The following is a 10,555-nucleotide window of genomic DNA, read 5'->3' on the forward strand; positions in this document are numbered from 1 at the left end:
TAGAGAAAAGTTTTAGCTGGAGAGCCATGAAAAAAGATTTGACCAACTAAAATGTTTTTTTCTAATACTGAAATTCATATTTTATGTTTCTATGAAATGACCAAAATAAAATTTCTTACAGAAAACTGTATTTGCATAAAAATAATTTAGTTAAAGCAAACTGGATTAATCTCTTAAATGTAAATAAGTACCTAGAGAGTTCATTTGTAGGTGGCAAAGCTTGAGAATTTTACCCCTCAGTTTTATAAGATGTCTTATTAATCTATAACATGATTAAAAAGATCCACAGAATTTCTTATAACTAGATAAGGGAGAAAAATGAATTAAAAAATAAATAAAAGGCCCTTGAATTTACAATGTCTTTTAAGTGTGGCTTTATTTTGGGAATGTTTCTTGGCAGGTATCCAAACTCTTGTTTCTGAAGCTGTCATTTCTAAAATAGTTTACAGCTCATAAAGCTGAGGACAATAAACCTACAACAGTATCCACCTAACAGATGGAGCTGTAGATCAGATTTAGAAAACATATGCAATGTCTAAACCTTGCAGAAGTGGGAGAACTTTGAAAAGAGATTATTACATGACTGTGTATGAACTGGCTCACACACCATCAGCATTGGTTAGAGGTTCTGACAAATGCCAACATCTAAGCTGGAGTATTTTTTTTTTTTTTTTAACATTTCTGTGTTAGAATTCCCTTTGAGAAGAGGATGAAAGCTGTGGACAAGCTCCTGAAGCCCATCTATGACAACTCCCTGCCCACACCAGTAGAGGTTCTATGAGGTTAAGAACCCCTGATTCAGGGGAAGGAGAGAACACATTAGCCAATCCTGAAGGATATAATAAGCCTTGTTGTTATACATAGCACAAGTCTCTGGGTGACATAAGAGAAATATCATAGTTCCTGCCCATGAAGAATCTAAGAGACGAGACATGCATGCATTGTCAGAGGTGGCATGATTCCTTTAGAGTAGTGGAGAGCCCGGGCGGGAAGTGAGCATGGGGGGAGGAAAGCTGCAGTGCAAATGGAATGTCCATAGCAATCTGGGTTGGGACCCGGCCCCTAGGACCCTCTCCCTGCTTTCCCAATGTATTAGTCTGCTTGGGTTGCCATAACAAAATACAGACTGGGTGGCTTAAACAACAGAGATTTATTTTCTCACAGTTCTGGAGGCTGGAAATCCAAGATCAAAGGGTTGGCAGGTTTCATTTTTCCGGTGGCTTCTCTCCTTGGCTTGCAGAGAGCCACCTTCTTTCTGTGTCCTCACATGGTCTTTCCCCTGTGCATGTGTGCTCCTGGTGTCTCTCCCTCTTCTTATAAGGACACCAATCCTCACCCTTATGGCTTCGTTTAACCTTATGTACCTCTTTAAAGGCCCTATCTCCAAAAATAGTCACACTGGGAGGTAGGGCTTCAACATATGAATTTTGGGGGTAACAGTTCAGTCCAGAACATCCCCATTATGTCTTTTAGGCTTTGATATTTAGCTCTCTGTGGGTCTTGCTTCTTGGACACACACAAGGTCTCAAGTTACTAAGGCTTAGTAACTGACCTCTGCCTGTACAATCTCCCCCAACCCCCAGTACTACCATCCTATCCTGGCACTGAACCATTTCAGATCTCTCAGCTTGACCTTGGTTATCATCCACTGGGTCAATTTGTGACTACAGGCTCTTGCAGTTTTCTCTAGCCATCCTTGCCCAGCCCAGCCCTTCTATGGGCTTAGTCATAGCCTCTGTTAGGTATTAGGCAGAGGCTTGACACACAGGAAGCAATTAACAAGAGAGTAGCAAAATGTGTACAATATTTTTCTAAATATAACATTATTAATATAATTAATTGTTATTTTTCTAGTAATAACCTTTGAAGCAAAAGAGATGAAAATAAAGAGAGAAAAATATATTAGGACTGGGTGATTTTTAGATGTTAGGTTAAGCAGTTTGGCCTTCATTCATTAGATAAAAGGGAGCTCTGGAAGGTTTTCCCATTGAAGATTATGCAATGTAGGAAGTATCTATGCTGCAGTAACAAACAATCCCCAAATATCAGGGGCTTACAACAAAAAAACTTTTTGTTTTAGTTTTTATTTACTCATGCTGCATTTTTATTGCAAATCATCTGCAATTCTGTTATACATCTTCACTGTGGGATCCAGGCTGATAGAGCAGCTGACTTGTTAGAAGAAAAAGAGACATGGCAAACTATGCTTGGTTCTTAAAGCTTCTGCCTAGGTGTGGTTCACATCAATTCTGCCTACCTTACATGACCAAAGTAAGTCATGCGTCCACACCTGGCTTCGGTGGAGTAGGGAGGAATATTCCGCCTACTCAGAGGAGTAACCATAGTCAAGAGAAGCAGAAAATAAATTTTAATCAGGAATAAAAGGAGAGGAGATTCTGCTGAAAAAAAGTATTAGGGAAAAAGGAAGAAGAGAAGAGAGGGAGAAGAAAAGTTTAAATAAGAGGAGGATAGAAGAAAGAAAGGGTGGAAGAGAGAAGAAAGTAGGGTAAAAATAGCAGGCAGCTCTATAAAAGACACAAATAAATAATTGAGAGAACTGGGACAACAGAAATATAAGGAGTTGGACTAGCTTAGAGAAATACCAGTCATGGTTCAATACAGTTGTAAGAGGTTTGCATTTGTTTTTTAGAGCTGTCATAGCAAATGACCACAAACTGGGTAGCTTAAAACAACAGAAATTTATTTTCTTGAAGTTCTAGAGGCTAAAAGTCTGCAATTGAGGTGTCAGCAGGCATATGCTCCTTCTGAACGCTTTAGGGAAGAACTTTCCTTGCCTCTTCCTGGCTACTGGTCACCCCCAGAAATCCTTGGTATTCCTTGGCTTGTAGCTGCATCACACCAAGTTTTGCTTCCATTGTCGCACGGCCTTCTTTCCCTGTGTGTCTTTGCTGAATCTCTGTGTCCTCTTCTCTTCTTATAAGGACACACTAGTCCACCGTAATCCATCTTAACTTGATTACATATACAAAGTCCCTATTTTCAAATAAGGTGATATTCACAGATACCAGTGATTGAGACTTGAACATATCTTTTCGGGGGACATAATTCAGTTCACTACGGTCCACTCTCTGGCGCTCCCAATGTTTATGTCTTTCCTATGTGCAAAATACATTCATCCCATCCCAACATTCTTGAACCATTACAGCATCAACTCTAAGTCCCAAATTTCATCTAAATATCAACTCAAAAACTCACAAATATCATCTAAATCATCTAAACCAGGTGTGTGTGAGACTCTGGGTATGATCCATCCTGAAGGAAAATTTCTCTCCATCTGTGAAACTAGAAAACAAGTTATCTGCTCCCAAAATACAATGACATAGGATAGATATTTTTATTCTGAAAAGGAGAAAATGGAAGGAATAAAGGGGTCACTTGTTCCAAACAAATTCAAAACTCAGCAGGGCAGGGCCAGCCGGTGGCTCACTTGGGAGAGCGTGGTGCTGACAACACCAGGTCGAGGTTTAAGATCCCCTTACTGGTCATCTTTAAAAAAAAAGCAAAACTCAGCAGGTCAAATTCCATTACATTTCAGGTCTGAGACTAATCCTCTGTGGCTCAATGCTCTGCCCTCTGCCCCACAGAGGCTCTGCCCTCTGGGCCTGTGGAGGACCTACCAGCTCCTAAACCACCTTTGGATTTGTATTATTTTGCTAGAGCAGCCATAACAAAATACCACAGATTGGGTGGCTTAAACAATAAAAATTAATTTTCTCACAGTTCTAGAGGCTAGAAGTCAGGAGGGTTGGTTTCTTCTGAGTCCTCTCTCCTTAATTGCACATGACTGTTCTCTCCATGTGTCCTCACATGATTTTTCTTCTGTGTGTCTGTGTTCCCATCTCTTTTTCTTGTAAGGACACCAGTCATATTGGATTAGGGCACACCCATATGTCTTCATTTTTATCTTAATTACTTTGAACATCCTATCTCTGAATACAGTCACATTCTGAGGCATTTAAAAATATCAATTTTGGGAGGACACAATTCAGCCTATAACAGGAGTCAGTTCTCCTTTTACTTGAAGGATAACACATGTTTGCAGCCATATAGAATTTTTGAAGTCTGACAAACTTCATTTTGTCCTGTAGCTGTCCCTTTCATCCTAGGCTGCCAGTATTTCTGTTGGTATAACATTCTTAAAAACCTTGTTGGTTTCATGCAATTCATTGGGTTCTGAGCCATCAGACAAGAGGGTCCTCCATAGATCTTTTCTGGATAAACCCATCTGTATTTCTGTCATCTGCTGAGAAGATTGATTGGATACTTGGGTCACATTCACATGCCTGATCTCTACAGCAAAAGGTTGTCCAGCCACACCCTTGGTTTTCTCTCCAGAGCATGCTTTCTCATCTTTTGCTATCTGGATAAGTTGAGAATTTTCAGAATCATAAGGGCAGGTTCCTTTTTGCTTAATAGTTTCTTCCTCCATTTGTATCTTTCCTCTTGCGTTTTATTATAAATTGCAAGGAGAAACCAGGCTACACTTCCCACACTTTGTTTGAAAATCTCCTCAGTTCACTATTCAAGTTCATCACTACAAGTTCTGCTTTTCATCCAAGAGTAGAATGTCATTCAGCCAAGTTCCTGCCACTTATGACAAGGATTATCTTTTCTCCAGTGTTGAATAACAGTTCAGCATTTCCTTCTGAGTAGTCACCAGAAGCATGTTTAACATTCTTGTTTCTATCCACATTCAGTTCATGATAACACAGTCATGTGCTGCATAAAGACATTTTGCTCAACAACAAACTGCTTATATGATGGTGGTCAGAACAATAGGCTGTACATATAGCCTAGGTGTGTAGTAAACTATACCCTCTAGACTCGTATAACTACCCTCTATGATGTTTGTACAATGACAAAATCACCTAATGACACATTTCTCAGAACATATCCCTGTTGTCAAGCTATGCATGACTATATATGTATTCTCTAAGATGATAGATTTATCTACAGTTCTCCTTACTTATTTTTGAGTCCTTATAAGAATCTTCCTTAATGTCCACATTTATAACAACAATCTCTTCAAGGAAATCTAGGCTTTTTCTATTATGTGTTTCAAAATTCTTCCAACCACTACCAAACACTATCATTATCAAATTCCAAAGTTACTCCATTTTCAGGAATTTGTTGTAGAAGTATCTCGCTGTCAGTACCAAAATCTGTCTGTTTCCAAAGGCTGCCATAACAAATGATCACAAACTGGGTGGCTTAAACAATGGAAATTAATTTTATCCAAGTTCTGGAGGCTAAAAGTCTCAAATCAAGGTGTAGGCAGGTCTGTGCTCCCTCCAAAGGCTTGAGGGAAGAACCACACTTACCTTTCTTCCTAACTTCTGGTGGCTCCCAACAATCTCTAGTATTCCTTGGCTTGTAGCTGGATCAATCCAATCTCTACCTCTATTTTCACATAGGCTTCTTACCCTGTGTGTCTCCACTGAATCTCTGTGTGTCCTTTTCATATAAGGACACCAGTCACTGGATTTAGGGTCAACATTAATCCTGTAGGATCTTGTCTTAACTTGATTACATCTGCAATGATTCTATGTCCAAATAAGTTTACATTCATAGATGCCAGGGGTTGAGATTTGAACATATCTTTTGAGGGACACAATTCAATCCATACATAGTAGGTTGCAGATTTGACTCTAAAATTTGATTGATGAAAGGAATGAGGAAAGTATTATCAGTGGTAGAATTGATAATGTCCTATAAAATAAAAAAATTTCAGAAAAAACCCCTATAAGACATCACACAAAGCAGCAGATTAAGTTTCTTTTTGCTGTTTCCTATAACATCTGTAGATGAATAAGTAATGAAATAAGGCTAAAGTCTGATTTAGTAAAAAAATTTCTGTTAGATGGTAACAAATGATCTGTGATTGTTTTTTATTCTTCAATTTGACATTAGCAAAAGTCCAAATGTAATTTCTATTTGCTATGAAATCCTGATATCTGTCTGAGCCTAGTTTTAGGCACTACTGCATAAATTTGGACAGGTCTGAAGGATGAGCGGGGTGGGTCCTCCAGGAGGAGCCAAGGATCTTTGGGAAAGACTCATTCTAAATGAACAGGAAGCTAAGCAGACAGGATGAGCTCAATAATGTGGCCATTGGAGTGGTGGAATCATTCATGCCTCTTAGATTTGATTCCAGTCCAGCACTGAATGGACTAGGCATTTGGACAGGTCTGAAGGATGAGCGGGGTGGGTCCTCCAGGAGGAGCCAAGGATCTTTGGGGAAGACTCATTCTAAATGAACAGGAAGCTAAGCAGACAGGATGAGCTCAATAACGTGGCCATTGGAGTGGTGGAATCATTCATGCCTCTTAGATTTGATTCCAGTCCAGCACTGAATGGACTAGGCTAAGTCGTGGAAAGAAGGGGACTCTGGGCTTAAACGGAACAAGCCATTTTAGCTGAATCTCTTGAAAACGCTGGGGCATAAGCAGCCCTGTTTTGATACTCATATGACTCAGTGTAACAAAAATCACAGCAGGCTTTGTTGTTTGAATGACTCCACAGCACACAGAGCCACTGTGGCATCACAGTCATGCCCCAGGCTTTGCCATGCTCTGCCATGGGAGACCACTCAGGGTGAAGGTGGTAGTGGCGTTGACTGGCAGTGGCAGAGCTTGGTAGAGGCAGTGTGCCTGGTGAGCCTGGTGGCATCCAGCAGTGATAATGGCGCTCCAGTGGAGCTCAGCAGGCAGGGGAAATGCCTGGTGAGAGGGGCCAAATTGTGGGCCTCAGAGCAGGGCCAACCTCATGTAGCTTCCCAGGCAGAGGATATCCCCCAAAAGCACAGCAAGAGTCATAGAATGGGAGACATCAGGTGGTTATTGAGAATCTGGGGACACCTAAAAAATCTCTGATGATGTCCAGAAAATAATGATTGAGTGTTACTTTGAGCTGGAGAGCTGAGTGCCAAAGAAATAAAGTTGAAAGTCAAAGAAGTAAGGTTGTAGTAGCCTGAGGAAGGAAACAGGAGATTTTAATACATATTTCTTTCTTCTGGAGTTACTTAAGACCATTCTCAGTTCAATCAAAGTCCATAGCGGCTTTTATGTGGTCTAGTTCATGATGACGTTCTGCACTGGTATGTGAGTAGATTTTCATTAATGGTTTTGTCTTCTATTTTGTGTTCTTTACATCCTTCATCACAATATCAAAAAAGTCTTTTTTTTTTTTTGCTTTTATGTGGTCTAGTTCATGATGACGTTCTGCACTGGTATGTGAGTAGATTTTCATTAACGGTTTTGTCTTCTATTTTGTGTTCTTTACATCCTTCATCACAATATCAAAAAAGTCTTTTTTGTTGTTGTTGTTCTCTGAAAGACTCCATAAAAATTTTTTTTTTTTTTGTTCTCTGAAAGACTCCATAAAAACCTAGCCGAGTGGCATTTGGCCGTGAACATGGACTGTCAAATCCTTTACTAAGGTGCAAGACACATGTGTCTCAATTCCAACCCAAAGAGTTACATGTAGGTACATATATCCAATGCTTTGATTCGGAATTGACAAATTCTAAATTGAAGGCCATTTGGAGCTAAAGTTTGATGCCTGCTGTTTTCTTGTTCCTTCAGTCCTTTGTGCCTAACTCCCTGTGAGGTGCCAATGTATCAAAGGACATCAAAAAGGCCTGATGGAACCTTGTTAATCACTGATGCCACTGAGTACTACCAGAAATAAATTCTACCACCTTTCAAGCTAAATTACACCAATCAACCCCTCTGAAGATGCAGCGTGTGCTAAAAATCATTGTTCTCTCTGGCAGAAATATAGCAGAGAATGATGAATCAAATAGACTGAAATTCAAACCCAAGCTCTAAATCCTTCTAGCTGTGTGACCTCGGGCAAATTGCTTAATGTCTCTGTATCTCAATGTTCTCATTTGTCAAATGAGGATGATAATAATACCTACCTCATAGGGTAATCACGAGGAAAAGAGATGTTTGCATAGTGCTTTGTCCAATGCATGACTGGACTAGGGCTCAACAAATAACATAATAAAAATGATGATGATGAAGGCCACCAAAAAGGAGGCTGAACACTGCTGGGGATTGTGTCATGGAGCCTTCTGTAACAGGATATAGAACGCCTCCTCTTTTCACATGATCTGCTAATATGCTTTGTGAGGAATGATAATTTGCAGGCAGAGTGGTGAAGTATATCCTTTTAGTCAAGCTCTGCAAACACAGCAGCTGCTCACATCAGTCCCTGGGGTCCTATGTAATTGTCTTTGCTCAGACAGTACCCTCATTGAGTTTGGGAGAATTTGGACTGGCTGTGCACTAGCAATGTGAGCTATGTAACTACTTAGCTACTCTTTTGTTCCGACCTCACCTTGGATAGACAGAGCTCAATTTATCAAATTATCTGGTGTTTAGATCTCTTGTCCAAGTGAGATGCAGCTGGATTTCTTTAAATTTCTGTGCGTTTGACTTGCAGGATGTGTCTTGTCCACCAAGACAGAAGTTTATACTCAGGCCCTCTCATGGGTGAGGTCACTTTGCTGTTATTAGCCAAAAGCCAACCTCTTCCAAATCCATCTGTTTTCTTGGCTGTAGTGCTAAGTTCCCAGAGCAAGATGTTTTAGACTAAGAAGTACCGCTTGTGTAATGAAGCAATCCTGTTCTGGAAATTTGTTCCAGTACTGTGTTTTCTTCTTGGTTTTGAGCAAGGGTATTCATATTTTTGTTGATATTTCAGTTTTGAAAGAGCAATGGGCTTGTTATAGCGATTTCGTGTGGTCTGGTTGTGTACATCAGTGCTACAACTGAGGCTCGGCCTTTAGCAAATGTCAGCAGAGTGAAGTTAGGACTGTTTAGAGTCTACATTGGCATTAGCTGGCTGGCAACTCGAAAGGAGACAAAATGAATGATTTGCACAGTGCCTGTCCTCGCTAGTCTAGCATTTCTCAATAATTTATTTTTGTTATCACTCCCCCAAGGAACCTTTTGAACATTTATTTTCTGTGTCCCCTCTCACTCCCTCATGAAAGTGTAATACTGCAGATAGACCGTATATCCATTTATCTACATATCTATATCTGTGTTTTATATGTAGAAAGAATAGGGTTTTAGTCATCCCCCAACCAGTTTTGCCCACTTGGCTAATGAGCCTCAACCATTGACTGAAACAAGTCTCATGCTTAAAAATAAACAATTTATTGTGTAACCAATTGACAATTATAATTTATGGTTGAAGAAACTGAGTCATACAAGTTTTCCTGTGGAACTCTGTCTAATACTTATTAACATACATTACAAACTTTTATAAAGGAACAAGACAGAATAACTTTCTGAAAATATTGTAGTTGCTTTTCCAAGGAAATGCAGTCAAAAATTTTGTAATTATAATTTTTTCCCATCTTATCGGCACTTCTCATGTTGTAGGCTTAAGATGGTTGAGATTTGGCAAAAACACAGGACAAATATCTCTTGTACATGATCTTTTTCTTTCTTTTTTTTTTTGTGACCGGTAAGGGATCGCAATACTTGGCTTGGTGTTGCCCGCACCACGCTCAGCCAGTGAGCTAACCGGCCATCCCTATATAGGATCTGAACCTGCAGTGGGAGCGTCGCTGCGCACCCAGTGCCGCACTCTCCCGAGTGAGCCATGGGGCTGGCCTGTACATGATCTTTTTCATTCCTGTGAACACATTTGACTGTCTTCCCTGCCTCTGGACTCACATTTACAAGTGTAATTGTCTTTGGGGGCCAGGGAGTTCACATGAATTAATGAAGAGGATCAAAAGTAAGAAAAACATACACACACACACACACACACACATATGCACACACATGCACGCACGTGCATGCTCGGGCAATGATGACTGGCAGCTGACACTTGACCTTTGTGTCAGGAAGACCTGAGAAAGTTCACAGGACTTAGGAACTGGAAAATATGTCGTCCATCTGAAGTTGGCAGCTGCCACTCAACTCTTATAGCCTTACTGTTATGGGGAAGTGACAGTCCAGTGTTGTCAGATCATTTCACTGTTTTAAAGAGAAGACAGGAATTGAAAATTTTATGTGATTGTTAAATATTGACCAACACTCTTTGGGCCAAACAAAACAGGTCTATGAGCCGGATTGGGCCACCAAACACTAAATGTTGATCACAGTTCCAGTTACTTCCCCTTTCCCTAATCCAATCCACCTTAAACACTATTGTGGGACAGTCCTGGTGGTAGGCATCAGCATCCAAGCCTGGCTTAGGGCCTAAGGCAGGGCCCTGGGTGGAATCACAGCCCTGGAAGCCCAGACCCTCATGTCTTGCCGTCCCCCACCCCATGTGTTTATAAATACTCTGGCATCCTTTGACCCTGAGAAGGTTTTTAAATGTGTTATTTACTCTTCTAATCATGACAATTGCTCTAAAATAAAGTTTAGAAAAATTTTTTAAAAATTAACCCTCTCAAAGTGTAACTCACTTCATGTCCCTTTCCTGCTTTAAATCTTTCAATAGCTTCCCACTGCCAAGTCAATTCTTTTTTTTTTTTTTCCTTTTTGTCTTTTTTCGTGTCTGGCAA

Source organism: Galeopterus variegatus, unplaced genomic scaffold, assembly GCF_000696425.1.
Source record: "Galeopterus variegatus unplaced genomic scaffold, G_variegatus-3.0.2 Scaffold2781, whole genome shotgun sequence".
NCBI lineage: Eukaryota > Metazoa > Chordata > Mammalia > Dermoptera > Cynocephalidae > Galeopterus > Galeopterus variegatus.